At 50.6% G+C, this 17,436-nt stretch overlaps 1 protein-coding gene and 1 non-coding gene across 5 annotated transcripts in view; both read left to right on the top strand.

Annotated features, from left to right (window-relative positions):
* The first annotated feature begins 1,034 nt into the window (after positions 1–1,034).
* Positions 1,035–1,114, top strand: LOC136582928 (small nucleolar RNA MBII-202). The gene has a single exon (XR_010787255.1). It is a non-coding gene; the product is annotated as a small nucleolar RNA MBII-202 (small nucleolar RNA).
* A 12,317-nt stretch (positions 1,115–13,431) lies between these two features.
* The window catches only part of MBTPS1 (membrane bound transcription factor peptidase, site 1), a 54,377-nt gene continuing 50,372 nt past the window's right edge, over positions 13,432–17,436 (top strand). For 3 of the 4 annotated variants that reach the window (XM_066582233.1, XM_066582232.1, XM_066582230.1), the window contains exon 1: positions 13,432–13,554. The gene's annotated coding sequence lies outside the window, so the exon portion shown is untranslated. Of the gene's footprint in view, positions 13,657–17,436 lie in introns of all 4 variants that reach the window. The other variant, XM_066582231.1, reaches the window with a different exon arrangement.

Below are 17,436 nucleotides of genomic sequence, written 5' to 3'. Positions count from 1 at the left end.
TTTAGCGTTGGCTGAATTTGCTATCAATAACCATACACATTCAGCGTCTGGCGTGTCTCCCTGCTTCTGTAATTTTGGTTTTAATCCCAGTTTTGCGATGTCTTTCCTCTCTTCCTCTAACAATCCTTCTGCAGACACTCTGGTACAGGACCTGCGGGAGGTATGGGAGAAGGTGTGTGGCAACTTGGAGCAGTCCAGAGGTGCGGTGCTTGGGAGGAGCAGAGGTACACATAGCATTTCTGAACCTTTTTCTGTGGGCTAGTTGGTATACTTGTCTTCCAAGAATCTGAAGTTAAAAGTGCCTTCCTTGAAGCTGGCTCCACGATTTGTGGGCCCTTTTCCAGTCAGCAGAGTGATTCCATGATTAAAATACAAGGCTTGAGGGATATATCTTTTTATAAGAAACAGACTTAATAAAAGGGACGGAGGTATTGCATTGTATGTTAGGAAAACATTCAACTCTACAGAGATTCAAGCTTCAGAGCATGGTAGTTTTGTAGAAACTGTTTGGGTAAGAATACAAGGAGAGAACAACACAAGGGACACCATTGTGATGAAGCAATGGAATGAAACTGAAAGGGAGGGGACACAGATTAGATATTAGAAAAAACTTTTTGACAGTGAGGATGATCCATTAGTGGAACAGGTTGCCACGGGAGGTGGTGAGTTCTCCTTCAATGGAAGTCTTCAAACAGAGGCTGGACAAACATCTGTTTGAGATGATTTAGTGACCCTGCATCGAGCATGCGGTTGGACCTGATGATCCTGCCATCTCTACCATTCTAGGACTTGTTTGTACCTGCTGTTCTATGGGGCTCATGCAACACTCTCTCAAAGAGCCCTTTATAGCCATAGCAATCAAACTTTAGATATTTGGTTTCAAATATAAACAACAAGAGCACTTTTTCTGAGATTGATTAGGTAATATGACGAGGTGGAAAAGCATTTATCCCAGGTCACTGTCCCAGCTGATTGCTCCAATTTATGCCAATGCCATTTTCTCCGTGTATCTCTTTCTATCTATAGTCAGAGAATGACAACTTCTCCGGAATCTCTGCATAGCTGTGATGATTTCTTTGAACCATTTGAAGCTGATGACCCTCTATGTGTAGTCTCTACAACACATCAGTATACTAATATTGTATTCCTTTCCTATTCCAGACTGAGGAGTTGATGATGGCCACCCAACTTAATGCAACTGCCATGCCAATTCATTGTGTAAGTGCTAACCATGTTGCAATTTTTACTGTATAGCGAAGCTTTCCTAGTAATCTTCATTTTTTGGTCTGTTTGTAATTTCCATCCAGCAGATAGATTTGTAGTTACATTTTCTTTCTTCTTTATCAGCTTTGTTTCTGTTTCCTCAGTTGTACCATAGGACTGCACTCCAAATCAAGCCATCTCTTCACTGTGGTCTGGAAGTCACTACATATATGCTTATGAGATTCCCACCGATACAATGAAGAGGCTGCTTGATTCAGGGAGTCTGAGTGCTGTCATATGGTGCAACTAAAGGAAAGGAGGTTGGTAATTCAAGACGAAAACCATCAGTAAGACAATTGAATGGATCTTATCATCAGAATTTTGCATTAAAAGCTTCCAACAGTGCGTTATCAAGGCCATGGAACACTCACTGGCTTGAGAGTAAAGGCGTATTTAGACTGAAAGACGTTCACTCAAAAATTGCTCAAACTACAGTTTGAGTGACAGTTTTGAGTGATCATCTTTGCATAACTCTTAAGTAGCTAATTGGCTACTTAAAGAGTTATGCAGGCAGAGTGGGACACTGCTGGTAACTTCGAGAACAAAGCAGCTGTTTTGTATATGCAAACAGCTGCTTTGTTCTCGCTGTGTCCCGCTGAGCCGATAGCTCTGAGAAACAGCAGGAGCGCTGACAGCTCCCTTGTTCTTGGCGCTTTAAGCCGGTATCCCACTGAGAAGTGCCAGCGGGATACCAGCTGAAAGAATGCTATCAGTGCCGCCCACTGAGAAAATCAGCGTGCGGCACTGATAAGATTCATTGATTTCTAGCTTGCTAAAAATCAACTATGAACGAGTAATGCATGAACAGCGCATGATGGCAGCGCATTTAGACACGATTATTGCTCAAAAAAATGGATTTTGAGCGAATTTTAAGCGATAACCATTGTGTCTAAATGGGCCTTTATGAGAGCCATTGCAATACTGTTTATGGGAGCTAAATGCACAGTTACCGCAGGAAGTTATGTTACTCTGATTACAGCAGATAAATGTTTGCAGGTCATTGACACGCAAAGTCATTAAATATCCTAAAAAACGGTCTTAAAAAATCATTGATGAAATAATCCCCCTGTAAAATATACCTTCTCCTCTGGGTTATCGGCTGTGTCTGACAGCTGAGGACCCAACCTACTAGATTGCAGGTGCAGGAGCTTTAATGCTGCTCTATACTTTTGCAATTAGGGATATGACCAAGAAAAAAAGTAAAAAAAAAGAGGGGTGGAGGAAAATCCATAGGAGTGTGTTGGTGAGGAAAATTGCAGGTTTAAGGAGTGCGATAGTACTATAAGTAGTAGAGGTACCGCCTATCAGATACCGCACCACCTGAGTGGGCGTTAGCGAACAAGAGAATAAGACTAAAAGAACTGGTGGTGATGGCGTAACACTTCTCCTGCTCCTGCCTGACCATCACTACACAGACAAACAGGATCTCATTAACTCTTTTGGGACCCACCAATTGCTTGTATGTTTTAAACACCAGCTGAACTGATGAAGGGGTTTTCCGAAACGCTTTTTCATAAGCTGATCGCGTACTTTATTAAATAAAAGAAGATTCCCAAACGTTTGGTCACTTCTAGAGATGAGCGAGCATACTCGTCTGAGCTTGATGCTCGTTCGAGTATTAGGGTACTCGAGATACTCATTACTCGGGACGAGCACCACGCGTTACTCGAGTCAATTCCATTTCCTTCCCTGAAAGTTTTGCGCCATTTTCTGGCCAATAGACATGCAAGGAAGGCATTACAGCTTCCTCCTGTGACATTCCAGCCCTATCCCACCCCTCTGCAGTGAGTGGCTGGTGAGATCAAGTGATCCCTGAGTATTTAAAGTGGGCCCGCCCGCGGCTCGCCTCAGACACACACTGGCAGAGATTAGGGAATGTGTTGCTACTGCTATAGGGAGAGTGTTAGCGTATACAAGAACCCCAACGGTCCTTCCTTGGGCCACAGCTGACCTAGTGCATTACTGTTGTGGCTGCTGGTAGCAGTTTTGCAAATTTTTTTTTTATATCGGGCGTGCAAGCCATAGCGTTCTCAGGCTGCAGTCTGTACTACATAGTATAGGGGCAGTATTGGTCAGGCAGGGACAGTGCTAGTGTGGAATCCTGTCTACAAGAACTCCAACGGTCCTTCTTAGGGCTACCTGTGACCGTGTGCATTTAACTCCGTGGCTGCTGGGAGTTGTAGTACCTCACTATTGCACAGCTAGGCCTGCGTGCATCCTTCCGTATAATTGTTTTCTGGCTGCAGTTTGTGTAACATAGGCGCTGTCTGCCTCCAACTGCACGCCAATAGTTCAAAAATTTTTTACACTGCTCTGTGTCTGCCGTCAACTGCACGCACATCGTACGGCGACAGCCCCTGATAGAGAGACAGTCAGATACACGCTATATAGCCTGCATTGCATTTCCAAAATTTAAAAAAAACAACAAACTTCTTCTTACGGCTACCTGTGACCGTGTGCATTTCACTGCGTGGCTGCTGGGAGTCGAGGTGCATCACTATTGCATATTGCACAGCTAGGCCTGCTTGCATCCTTCCGTATAATTTTTTTCTGGCTGCAGTTTGCGTAACATAAGCGCTGTCTGCCTCCAACTGCACGCCAATAATTAAAAATTTTATTACACCGCTCTGTGTCTGTCATCAACTGTACGCACAGCGTACGGCGACAGCCCCTGATAGAGGAAAAGTCAGATACACGCTATATAGCCTGCATTGCATTTCCAAAAAATTTTTTTTAAAAACCTCCTTCTTAGGGCTACCTGTGACCGTGTGCATTTAACTGTGTGGCTGCTGGGAGGTGAGGTGCATCACTATTGCATATTGCACAGCTAGGCCCGCTTGCATCCTTCTCTATAATTTTTTTCTGGCTGCAACTTGCGTAACATAAGCGCTGTCTGCCTCCAACTGCACGCCAATAATTGAAAAAATTTTTACACCGCTCTGTGTCTGCCGTCAACTGCACACACAGCGTACGGCGACAGCCCCAGATAGAGGGAAAGTCAGATACACGCTATATAGCCTGCATTGCATTTCAAAAAATGTTTTTTAAAAAACTTCTTCTTACGGTTACCTGTGACCATGTGCATTTAACTGCGTGGCTGCTGGGAGTTGAGGTGCATCGCTATTGCACAGCTAGGCCTGCTTGCAGCCTTCCGTATAATTTATTTCTGGCTGCAGTTTGCGTTACATAACCGCATCAGCCACCAACTGCGCGCCAATAATTCACAAAATTTTTTACACCGCTGAGTGTTTGCTCTATTCGTAATCCACCATGCTAAGGGGTAGGGGTAGGGCTAGAGGATGTGGACGTGGACGCGGAGTTCCAAGTGAGGGTGTGGGCATAGGCCGAGTTCCTGGTCCAGGTGAATCGCAGCCCGCTGCTGTGGGATTAGGAGAGAGAAAAGTTTCTGCCGTCCCCAGCTTCATACCACAATTTTTGGGTCCACGTCGTAGACCTTTATTACAAAATGAGCAGTGTGAGCAGGTCCTGTCATGGATGGCAGAAAGTGCATTCAGCAATGTATTGACCACCCATTCTTCTACGCCGTCCACTGCTGCAACTCTGAATCCTCTTGCTGCTGCTCCTCCTTCCTCCCAGCCTCCTCACTCCATGAAAATGACACATTCTGATGAGCAGGCAGACTCCCAGGAATTGTTCTCGGGCCCCTGCCCTGATTGGGAAAAAATGGTTCCTCTCCCACCTGAGGAGTTTGTCGTGACCGATGCCCAACCTTTGGAAAGTTCCTGGGGTCCGGGTGATGAGGCTGGGGACTTCCGGCAACTGTCTCAAGAGCTTTCAGTGGGTGAGGAGGACGATGATGATGAGACACAGCTGTCTATCAGTGAGGCAGTAGTAAGGGCAGTAAGTCCGACGGAGGAGCGCACAGAGGATTCAGAGGAAGAGCCACTGGACGATGAGGTGACTGACCCCACCTGCTTTGATAAGCCAACTGAGGACAGGTCTTCAGAGGGGGAGGCAAGTGCAGCAGCAGGACAGGTTGGAAGAGGCAGTGGGGTGGCCAGGGGTAGAGGCAGGGCCAGAGCGAATAATCCCCCAACTGTTTCCCAAAGCACCCCCTCGCGCCAAGCCACCGTGCAGAGGCCAAGGTGCTCAAACGTGTGGCAGTTTTTCACTGAGAGCGTGGATGACCGACGAACAGTGGTGTGCAACCTTTGTCGCGCCAAGATCAGCCGAGGAGCCACCACTACCAGCCTCACCACCACCAGCATGCGCAGGCATATGATGGCCAAGCACCCCACAAGGTGGGACGAAGGTCGTTCACCGCCTCTGGGTTTCACCACTGCCTCTCCCCCTGTGCCCCAACCTGCCACTGAGATCCAACCCCCCTCTCAGGACACAGGCACGAGCGTCTCCTGGCCTGCAGCCACACCCTCACCTCCACTGTCCTCGGCCCTATTCAGCAATGTCTCCCAGCGCAGCGTCCAGCTGTCGCTAGCAGAAGTGTTGGAGCGAAAGCGCAAATACGCCGCCACGCACCCGCACGCTCAAGCTTTACACGTCTACATTGCCAAATTGATCAGCCTGGAGATGCTGCCGTACAGGCTTGTGGAAATGGAGGCTTTCAAAAACATGATAGCGGCGGCGGCCCCGCGCTGCTCGGTCCCCAGTCACCACTATTTTTCACGGTGTGCCGTCCCAGCCCTGCACGACCACGTCTCCCGCAACATTGTACGCGCCCTCACCAATGCGGTTACTGGGAAGGTCCACTTAACAACGGACACGTGGACAAGCACAGGCGGGCAGGGCCACTATATCTCCCTGACGGCACATTGGGTGAATTTAGTGGAGGCTGGGACCGAGTCAGAGCCTGGGACCGCTCACGTCCTACCCACCCCCAGAATAGCGGGCCCCAGCTCGATGCTGGTATCTGCGGCGGTGTATGCCACCTCCACTAAACCTTCCCCCTCCTCCTCCTACGCAACCTCTACCTCGCAATTAAGATGTGTCAGCAGCACGTCGCCAGCAGTCGGTGTTGTGCGGCAGTACAGCGGTGGGCAAGCGTCAGCAGGAGAGAAGAGGCACACGGCCCACGAACTATTGCATGGTCTGACAGAGCAGACCGACCGCTGACTTTCGCCGCTGAGCCTCCAACCGGGCATGGTCGTGTGTGACAACGGCTGTAACCTGGTGGCGGCTCAGCAGCTCGGCAGCCTCACGCACATGCCATGCCTGGCCCACGTTTTTAATTTGGTGGTTCAGCGGTTTCTGAAAAACTACCCACACTTGTCAGACCTCCTCGGCAAGGTGCGCCGGGTCAGCGCACATTTCCGCAAGTCCAACACGGACGCTGCCACCCTGCGGACCCTGTAACATCGGTTTAATCTGCCAGTGCACCGACTGCTGTGCGACCTGCCCACATGGTGGAACTCTACGCTGCACATGTTGGCCAGGCTGTATGAGCAGCGTAGAGCTATAGTGGAATTCCAACTCCAACATGGGCGGCGTCTACCCAGATGGCGAGCGGCGATGCTGCAATCATTAGCATCACCATTCCTCTGCTATGCCTGTTGAGAAGTTCCCTGCAAAGCATAAAGGCTGACGCTTTGCGGTCGGAGCAGGAGACGGGGAAAGACAGTATGTCGCTGGATAGTCAGAGCACCCTCATGTCTATATCTTTGGAGGAGGGGGGGAGCCTGAGGAGGAGGAGGGAGAAGAGACAGCTGGGCCCACTGCAGAGGGTACCCATGCTGCTTGCCTCTCATCTGTTCAGTGTGTATGGCCTGTGGAGGAGGAGGAGGATCCTGAAAGTGATGTTCCTAGTGAGGACAGCGATGTCTATTCTGGCCACTACAGATTACTGGGTGTACACACTGCTCGACCCACGGTATAAGGAGAATCTTTCGACTCTCATTCCCGAAGAGGAAAGGGGTTCGAGAGTGATGCAATACCACAGGGCCCTGGTGAGCAAACTGATGGTAAACTTCCCATCTGACAGCGCTAGTGGCAGAAGGCGCAGTTCCGAGGGCCAAGTAGCAGGGGAGGCGCGGAGATCAGGCAGCATGTTCAGCGCAGGCAGGGGAACACTCTCCAAGGCCTTTGCCATCTTTATGGCTTCCCAGTCAAGGCTGAGTCGGAGGGAGCACTGTAAAAAGATGGTGAGGGAGTACGTAGCCGATCGTATCACCGTCCTCCGTGACGCCTCTGCTCCGTACAACTACTGGGTGTCAAAGCTGGACACGTGGCACGAACTCGTGCTGTATGCCCTGGAGGTGCTTGCTTGCCCTGCCGCTAGCGTCTTGTCAGAGAGGGTGTTTAGTGCAGCTGGGGGAATCATCACGGATAAGCGTACCCGCCTGTCAACTGCCAGTGCCGACATGCTTACACTCATAAAGATGAACAAAGCCTGGATTGCCCCAGACTTCTGTTCTCCACCAGCGGAGAGCAGCGTTACCTAAAGATTCTTTTCGCTGCAACCGCGGATGCAAGCATTGTTCTCTATCACCGTAAAAAAGGGGACATTTACCTTTGTCAATCTGTGTATGATATTAGTCCTCCTCCTGCTCCTCCTCCTGAAACATCATGTCATCACGCTGAACTGCCAATTTTTCTGCGGCCCAAAAGGCTCATATAACTTTTTTCAAACAATATTTCTACGTTTCTAACTAAAGCATTGAAACTTCAACATGAACCAATTTTTTTAACAGGGCTGCCTCCAGGCTCTGTTACAAATTAAGCCACAGTAAGGTAAAATATTAATGGGTTTCACCTGCCCACTAGCTTGAGCAATTTTTCTGGGGTACATTTGTACTGTTGGTACACTAATTTTTTGGGCCCTCGCCTACACTGTAATCCAAGTAATTTTTCTGGCCTTCGCCTACACTCATGGTACACCAATGTGTCAGGGGTTGGCCTACACTCTTGCTACAGAAATGTAACTCGTGTCTGCCTGCCTATACTTCTGCCACAGTAATGCTACAGGGGTCTGCCTATACTTCTGCTCCTGAATTGTTACTGTGGTCTGTCTATACTGTTACTGCTGAAATGTTACTAATACTGGGCTCTGCCTATACTGCTGCTATGGAAATGTTACTGGGGTCTGTCTATACTGTTACTACTGAAATGTTACTAATACTGGGCTATGCCTATACTGCTGCTGCTGAAATGTTACTGGGCTCTGCCTATACTGCTGCAACTGAAATGTTACTGGGGTCTACCTAGACTTCTGCAACATAACTGTTAGTGGGGTCAGCTTATACCTTTGCTACAGGAATATTACAGGGGTCTGTGCATAGTATGGGTGCACTAAGTTTTCCCATTGCGGTGTTCTACGTATCTGGCCCCAAAAAAACTCAGCCTGACTAGGGCATGCAGTGTGGCCCGAAGCCAACCTGTACTTTATCTCACGTTACCTCAGCTATCCAGGGCACTGCAATGGGATTAATTTATGTACCGTCGGTGGATTCCTGGGACCCACCCATGCTGTGAGTCCACACAGACTTCCCATAGCGCAGTTGTACCTGCCTGGCACTATGAAAAAAACCCAGCCTGACTAGGGCATGCAGTGTGGGCCGAAGCCAACCTGTACTTTATCTCACGTTAGCTCAGCTATCCGGGGCATTGCAATGGGATTTATTTATGTACCGTCGGTGGGTTCCAGGGAGCCACCCATGCTGTGGGTGCACACAGACTTCCCATAGCGGAGTTGTACCTGCCTGTGACTATGAAAAAAACCCAGCCTGACTAGGGCATGCAGTGTGGGCCAAGGCCAACCAGTATTTTATCTCACGTTACCTCAGCTATCCGGGGCACTGCAATGGGATTTATGTATCTACTGTCGGTGGCTTCCTGGGACCCACCCATGCTGTGGGTCCACACAGACTTCCCATAGCGGAGTTGTACCTGCCTGGCACTATGAAAAAAACCCAGCCTGACTAGGGCATGCAGTGTGGGCCGAAGCCAACCTGTATTTTATCTCATGTTACCTCAGCTATCCGGGGCACTGCAATGAGATTTATTTATGTACCGTCGGTGGCTTCCTGGGACCCACCCATGCTGTGGGTCCACACAGACTTCTCATAGCGGAGTTGAACCTGCCTGGCACTATGAAAAAAACCCAGCCTGACTGGGGCATGCAGTGTGGGCCGAAGCCAACCTGTATTTTATCTCACGTTAGCTCAGCTATCCGGGGCACTGCAATGGGATTTATTTAAGTACCGTCGGTGGGTTCCAGGGAGCCACCCATGCTGTGGGTGCACACAGACTTCCCATAGCGGAGTTGTACCTGCCTGTGACTATGAAAAAAACCCAGTCTGACTAGGGAATGTAGTGTGGGCCGAAGCCAACCTGTATTTTATCTCACATTACCTCAGCTATCCCCCATGCTGTGGGTCCACACAGGCTTCCTATAGCGCAGTTGTACCTGCCTGGCACTATGAAAAAAAACCAGACTGACTAGGGCATGCAGTGTGGGCCGAAGCCAACCTGTATTTTATCTCACGTTAGCTCAGCTATCCATGGCACTGCAATGGGATTTATTTATGTTCCGTCGGTGGGTTCCAGGGAGCCACCCATGCTGTGGGTCCACACAGACTTCCCATAGCGGAGTTGTACCTGCCTGAGACTATGAAAAAAACCCAGCCTGACTAGGGCATGCAGTGTGGGCGGAAGCCAAACTGTATTTTATGTCACGTTACCTCAGCTATCCGGGGCACTGCATTGGGACAAACAAGAGGAGCGATACAGCTCTAATGAGACGTTCACAGCTTCGCTAGCATTGGAGTCCGCTCTAGGCCCGCAATTGCTGAGGGTTTGTGCAGAGGCCTATGTCCTGGGTGCAGTGAAAGTCTGCTTCCTGCCTACGATTGCTGAAGCTGTTGGCCGAGGCCTATGTCCCGGGGGAACTGCAACTGCGCCAGGTTGGGGCTGTGCAACTTTTTCCTGGCTAATCCAGTCATTGGAGCGGTGAAAGGAAAGGTAACTGATTTACTGAGCCCGTCGCAGATGAACTAGCATCGAAGTCCGCTTCATGCCCGCGCTTGCTGAGGGTGTGGGCTGAGGCCTATGTCCCGTGGGAAGTGCAAGTACGCCAGGTTGGGGCTGTGGAGCTTTTTCCTGCTAATCCAGTCATTGGAGCGGTGAAAGGAAAGCTAACTGATTTAATGAGCCAGTCGCAGATTAACTAGCATCGAAGTCCGCTTCATGCCTACGATTGCTGAAGCTGTGGGCCGAGGCCTATGTCGTCAGCGTGGTACAAGTCTGCCATGTTTGGGTGCTCTGATTTATTTATTGTTCATGTCTTGGGTTGCCTAGGACCCACCTATGCTGTTGGTGCACACTTAGTTCTCATCTCGGTGTTTGACCTGTCTGGCGCAAAGACACCGACTGACTTGGGTAGGGGGCTAGTGCAGATGGCTTTCCTCTTGCAGTGTCGATTGAGCTATGCGAAACCTAGACAGAATGAATACTGTGTGGGCACATGGATTCCCCATAGCTATGTAACTCATGCCCACGTTTGCAGCTCCTGACGGAGGTGGCACAGGATTGGAATGATCGAACGTCAATTTCTCATTGATTCTCTACAGCATTGTGGGCTATCGCCCCGCCCCTTTTAAAGAGGGTTGCTGCCTGGCCCTGCCAACCCTCTGCAGTGTGTGCCTCCGGTTCCTCCTCATGGCAGACGCACTTATAAATAGACATGAGGGTGGTATGGCTATGCAGCCAGCGTGTGGCATGAGGGCAGCTGAAGGCTGCGCAGGCACGGTTTTGTGTGCGCTGCGGACGCAGGGTAGTGCAGGGGGGTTGGGCAGCATATAACCCAGGAGAAGAGGCAGCGGTGTGTCCCGCAGGCAGTGATTGTGCTTGGTTGGAGGTAGTGTGGTGCTTAGCTAGGGTGGGCCTTGCTAATGAGGGTTTGTCCGAAGTAAAAATTGTTAGGGGGGGGGGGCTCACTCTTGCCGCTATTGTGACTTAACAGTGGGACCTGGGAGCCTGAGATGCAGCCCAGCATGTTGCCCCCTCGCCTGCCCTATACGTTTCTGTGTTGTTTCCATCACTGAATGAAAACCTTAGCGGAGCATCGGTCATATACAAAAATGCTCGAGTCGCCCATTGACTTCAATGGGGTTCGTTACTCGAAACGAACTCTCGAGCATCGCGGAAAGTTCGACTCGAGCAACGAGCACACGAGCATTTTGGTGCTCGCTCATCTCTAGTCACTTCCTATTTGCTTTCACCTGGAGTGTTGCGCCTTCTCCACTGCCAGTTTTTTAGTCCTATTCTCTTGCTCTGTCACGTCCACTCAGGTGGTGCGTCATTTGGTCAGGCAGCACCTCCACTACTGAAGTCACCACTTCACTCTCTTCACCACATATATAGTATCATTGTTCACAACAAACACAACTGTACGGGTTTTGCTCCACCCCTCTTTTTTCTCCTCATCCACATAATGAGATATATGTCCATTTTCATATTATTCTTTTAGAATATGGCTTCTTTCTTCCAGAAACAGCACTTGTCTGTTTGCCTTATCCGCCTGCTCTGGAAATTATATCTTCGCTGGATTGCAAGCAATGCCATTTCTTGCAGAGTTTAGAACTTAGCGGGATCCACTTCATACAATACAAATGAGGGAGATTCAACAAACCACTAGTAGAAGTGGTGGCCCAACTCACTCACATAATGACTAGAGGTAGAGAGGTACAGGTACTATTGTACATTGCTCACTGTGGGAACCTGGAGGCGCTGGAGGAATCCCCCTGCAGTGAGGCAGTGCCTCTGCTCCCTCACTGCTTCAGCTCTGCTGTCGCCGCTTTCTGTGTGTCTCCTGCTTCCACTCCCAGCCTTGCCGCTGCACTTGTGGGATTAAACATGGCTGTGCGTCTCCTGCTGCCTCTGGATCTTCTGTCGCTGTTGCCGGTGGCGCCGCCACTGCTCCCACGCTTGCCACGGTCGTCCCCTGCTGCCGTTGGCTCTGGATCTTTTGCATCTCCTGCTGCCGTTGCCACCGCTCTGTCAATCTTGTCTCAACCGCTACTTCCGGTGGTGACAAGATACAATAATACCAGAGGCACAAGGAGAAGGGTGCAAAAATACACTTCAAAAAATGAAAGAGATTTCTCTCCTCCCACTTCCCAGAAGCGGAAATATCCTCAATAATAACCCCTTTTAGATATACAGAATGGTACCTAATGGAGGAACTGAGGGGAGCGCTGGGCAGGCTAGTGGTAAGCGAAGAGCAAGCAAGGGGCAGGGAACCCCAACCATAAGGCAAAAACAGCTCCTGGTCTGTCTCTTGTAGTAAATGTGCCGCAATTTTTTTTTCCACTCCAGATCACAGGAGTGAAGACATCGCAAATGGGAATGACACCATCGAAAATCATTGGTTTCATAATTCTGCGTTTTCGCTCCCTCTCGCATCGCTCAAAAAACGGGCAATTTTCTCACGTGTGAAGGCCCCCTTAAAGGGAACCTGTCATCAAGTTGTTACAATGCAATCCACGATGAACCTTAAGGCCTCTCACACAGTGGTTTGTGATAATGCAGCGTTTTTCACGCACCCCATCACTGCGATCGGTGATGCGGTGCATCAATACGCCGAACGCACGAAAATACATGAAACATTCAGCATTCGTTTTAACGCACGTTAGAAATACTTCGCTAAAACGCTCACCTGAGAAGCCGCATTGAAATCCATGCTCAGTACGGCGGTTTAGCGAGCGTTACAGATGGACACTAAACGCTGTAAGACCGCCTGTGTGACAGCGGCCGGCGCAGCGGAGACTTCCTTGTCGCTATTTGGTTTTGTACTGCGGATTTTAATGCAGAATTGAAAATCACTTAATTCTGATGGCAATTCTTCATCAAAATCCGTGATGAGACGTGCAGGTTTTGGGGTGGAATAAGTGGAGGATTTGGTGCATAATGTGAGCTAATTCTGTGTAAAAGCACCCTAATAGTAAAGCAAATGTGACTACAATGTGGAGCCGTTGCCCCTAGCAACTAGATCCCAGCTCTCCTCTTCCTGCAGCCCTTTCAGGAATGGTTGTGATGAAGCCAGCTGTATCGGGGTGTATCTGCCGCTTTCTCCCGTTCACTGAGCCTACTCAACGAAAATCTCTACATCCCTATTTGTGTGCGTACTACGTGGACAATAAAACTTTTCTTGTTCAAACCAATAAAAAAAGTCCAATCCCCAGAAGCCCTCTCTTCTTCCGGTGACGTCACGTAATATTATACATACAGAGAAGGAAATTGAAAAAAAAAGACAAGATGGTGAAGATTGGCGACCGGATCTGAGTCGGAGGAAGTAGTGAGCGGCTCCCGGTATCCCGTGTGAGTGCCCGGTGTGGGGGCGGCGGGCGGTGGTTACACGAGGACCTGCAGCCGCCCTCCATTACTCTGCGCCCTTGTCAGACGTTGGTGGAGGGGTATGAGGTAACGAGGACTGCACGACATGCTGGTACTTGTGGTTCCACCACGGCTGCTGCCGGCGCCTGGTTAGACTTACGGTGCAGCTGTGGTGTGGGGCTCTCCCCGGGCTGTGGTTGGTGTCTGCAGCCCTGATAGTGGCTGCAGGCGGTTGTGTACGACCGCCGGCCGGGGGGTGTGGGTGACAGGCAAGCCGCCGGCCGGGGGGTGTGGGTGACAGGCAAGCCGCCGGCCGGGGGGTGTGGGTGACAGGCAAGCCGCCGGCCGGGGGGTGTGGGTGACAGGCAAGCCGCTGCAGGCTGCCCCCCTGTACTCTGTGCTGCCGGTCCTCCCGCCACAGTGTTTGTGCAGCTTCTGCTGCCCCCTGCTGGCTGAGGCCGCGGCTCACAGGGGCTCCTCTGAGCAGCACGCCACAGCTGCATTAAAAGCCCCACGGTTTTCAATCTCCGTCCGCTCTTTTAGTGCTTGCTAACGCCCCTCTTCACCGCCACAATGATGGCAGCGGTAAAACTCTGCAGTGCCGGACATGGCGGTTTGTGAATGCATGTGAGAGCAGCCTAAGCCTGTGGGGGGCGCTACTAGCTGCGCTCACACTGCGCAGCTGAAGACCGGTGTGTGACCGCTACAGCAGGCCGCATATTGTGATGTATGTATGTATGTGGTATATAGGGCCCATGTGGGAGGCAGGAGGCTTCTAGGGCTAAAACCTTCTTTAGTCTTGGAGAAGCCATGACAGAGCAGTAGTGGCGGAGCCGGATGCTCCCTGACAGCTGCTCTGTCGTGTGTTTTCCCTGAGACTAAAGCAGCTCTTCGCCCCAGGAGCCCCCTGGCTCTCTTACATTTGCCTTGTTACCGGCTGAAGCTGCCGGTTTTCTGGTCTGGGCTCCGTCTAGCATCGCCCGGCTGTGAGGGCCCCACTATAAAGGCTCAGCTCGATTTTGTCTTTCTTACCGCACACTTGACGGTTTTTAAGGACAGCATATCGTCTGCGCGGAAGAACGCGTGCCAGCAGGGAATGGCCTCACAAGGTATCCCAGCCCCCTGGGCACACTCGTCTTTCGCTGAGGTGATATTCTCTTGCGTTGTCGTGGTGAGAGCAGTTCAGAGAGCCTTTGCGGCGGGCCGGTGCCCTGTGGGGCGCCGCTGGTTCATACTACTTTAAAGGGGTTGTCTCGCGGCGAAATCGATTTTTAAATGGACCCCTGCATTATGCCCTGTGAAAAAGAAAGCATGTGTTAGTTTTTAAAAAGCACATTGCACTTGCCTGCATCAGCGTTCTGCAGCTTCTTCATTTCTTCTTTTAAAGATGGCGCCGCTGGTCTTCTCCCATGGTGCACCGCGGGTCTTCCCATGGTGCACCGTGGAGTTTCTTCTTCTGTCTTCCGCGTTCCACTGCCGATACAGCCACCTCATTGGCTGATCGGCACCACGTGACGGAGGCGGAGCTACGATGACGACGTGGTGACCAGCTCTCCGGCGCGCGTGGCCCCATTCACCAGGCAGAAGACCGCACAGCGCAAGCGCGTCTAAAAACGCCAGAAGACAGCGAAATTAGACGGAGCCATGGAGACGGGGACGCTAGCAACGGAGCAGGTAAGTGAATAACTTCTGTATGGCTCATATTTAATGCACGATGTATATTACAAAGTGCATTAATATGGCCATACAGAAGTGTATGACCCCACTTGCTGCCGCGAGACAACCCCTTCAAGGCTGCCTGTCCATGGGCGATGATCCGCTTGCAATAAATCTCACACAGGTCACGCTATGAAAAGCGCAGAGAATCATGGCACTTCTACGCTCGCGGAATTGATATCGCGGCATGCTGCGATTTGCTGTGATTCTCCGCAGTGAGCCTATCGCTAGCGATATTCCGTCACGGCCGTGGGCAGGCAGCCTTACTTGTGGAGGAAGAGCCCAGAAGAACAAGCGGAGGTTGCAGACGGCCCGGGCGGCTTGCTGCTCTGCAGACTGCCCACAAGTTCCTGCTGTCTTTATACATTTGTTATCTGGTCTTCTAGCAAAGTGCGTACGAATCCACACAATGTTAATCGGTATGCACTGCGGACCGGATGCATCCGTAGAGATTAATGGAGTTTATATGCCCGGAATCTGCTGTAAAATGGAGCATGCTGCGGATTCTGCAATTTCTACCTGCTCCCCTAACTCTCCAAATATGGAGAGATCTCTAGGAGATCCCCTGTAGCTCCCCCTCTCTGTCTCTCCCTGCTATGGGGGATTCTCTCACAATCCCACGGAAATTTCACAGCTTGACTGCACCGAAAAACCGCAAGATTTCCGCGGGGGAGCCGCAGCTTCAAACCCCGCGGCATATAGCCCTGGGTTTTGGAGTGGTTCGGCCGCTGGCATTCTGCTGCGGCTTTCTCTACCCATAGAGAGGAGTGAGGCCAGAGTGGGGAAAAAAATCGTCATGCCGTGGAATTGAATTCCGCGCCGCATGACCGTTTCCTCCTGGCTTTGCCGCAGCGGATTGGCCGCCCTGTGTGGACGAAATTTTTGCAAAATCTCATCCACATGGCTGGCTAATCCCGGGATTAGGAGCTGCGGGCAGAATTGCTGCACGGAAATTCCACGGCAATTCCTTCCCGTGTGACCCCAGCCTAAAGGCCCATTTACAGAAGGCACAGGAACGGCTCAACAACTCTTTTTGCTTTCAGATGGTGATTGTTTACACATAAGATAAACCCAGAAGAACAAGTGGAGGTTGCAGGCGGCCGGCTGGACGGATTGTTGCTCCCCAGACTGGCCTGCATTGTCTGCCCACAAATTCCTGCTGTCTTTATACCATTTGTTTGAAATCCTCGCCATTTCCCTGCTTTGCTGGGTTGTTTGGTAGTGTTTATAGGGACATTGATAAGATAAGTGGACGATTTTGTGTGTGTGAGACCCCAATCTCTAGGTCAGTGGTTCACAAACTTTTACAACTATGTAGCAGTTTTTGAAGCAAAAGTTTCTCAAAGCCCCAATGTGTGGTCAGGGGAGGGGTTACAGGCGTGGCTTATCACAACATATGATTTTTACCTCCATCATAATAAAAAGGACAGGGCCGTTTAAGAAAAACAAAAAAAAAAACCAGAGTAAGGCCGCCTTGCAGATGGCCGGTCAGATCCCACTGCGAGAATTCTCAGACCTGCAGCTCACCTGCTCCCGGCATCTCCTCTGCTCTGTGATGTGCTGGCTGCCGCCCAGCCGGCGCATGTGCGGAGTCAGCCTGTCACCACTGACTTTTCTGTGCGGGCCTCTGCGAGATCCGCACAGAAATAGAACATGCCGCGATTTGTTTTCCGCACGTGTTTTCATGTGGACAAATCGCGGTTGTCTGCCTAGGATTGCGTTATGTAATGCAATCCAATCCTATGCAAGCGGGCACAAGCGGAAATTCTGTGGGAAATCCCCGGGTGCAGGGGGCCTAACGCTGGAGCACTGGATGGGCTATTGATATACATCCATATTTAAGATTAACATGCTGTGGAATTAAATCCCCCACCACATGTCAGTGTCTGCACCGTTTTTGTGCAAACTTTTTCCACATTGTGTGGATGGGATTTTCAAAATCTCATCCGCTCTGCTCCTACAGCTACTGTAAATTCTGCAGCAAATCCACCTCTTGTAGTAATAGTGACCTCCTATATTGGTGGCCTCAGTGGCGGTGGCATCCTCCCCCAGTGGCGGTGGCATCCTCCCCCAGTGGCGGTGGCATCCTCCCCCAGTGGCGGTGGCATCCTCCCCCAGTGGCGGTGGCATCCTCCCCCAGTGGCGGTGGCA

Source organism: Eleutherodactylus coqui, chromosome 11 (assembly GCF_035609145.1).
Source record: "Eleutherodactylus coqui strain aEleCoq1 chromosome 11, aEleCoq1.hap1, whole genome shotgun sequence".
In the NCBI taxonomy this organism is placed as follows: Eukaryota; Metazoa; Chordata; class Amphibia; order Anura; family Eleutherodactylidae; genus Eleutherodactylus; species Eleutherodactylus coqui.
This window is presented reverse-complemented; position numbering and strand designations above follow the sequence as displayed.